Consider the following 278-nt stretch of genomic DNA (forward strand, 5'->3'; position numbering starts at 1 on the left):
GAAGAGGTGGAAGAGAATCTGATTTTAAGCCACCATCCCTCTCTCTAACTCGCTAATCCTTTCATGGCCAATTATGGTTTTCCTTTTCCATCCTATATCATGCAATAAATCTTGTGTCATCTCTGCTAAACCAAAAAGCAAGGAACAGATACAAAAAGCAAGAGGAAACAGATGCCATTCCGATTTTGCGCGACAAATCAACGGGCATTTTCTTGACACGATACATGAGGAACGACCGTAAAGCAAAACATGGTAAACGATAACTCAGTGAAACATGG

The sequence above is a fragment of the Penaeus monodon genome, chromosome 31 (assembly GCF_015228065.2).
Source record: "Penaeus monodon isolate SGIC_2016 chromosome 31, NSTDA_Pmon_1, whole genome shotgun sequence".
Classification (NCBI taxonomy): domain Eukaryota; kingdom Metazoa; phylum Arthropoda; class Malacostraca; order Decapoda; family Penaeidae; genus Penaeus; species Penaeus monodon.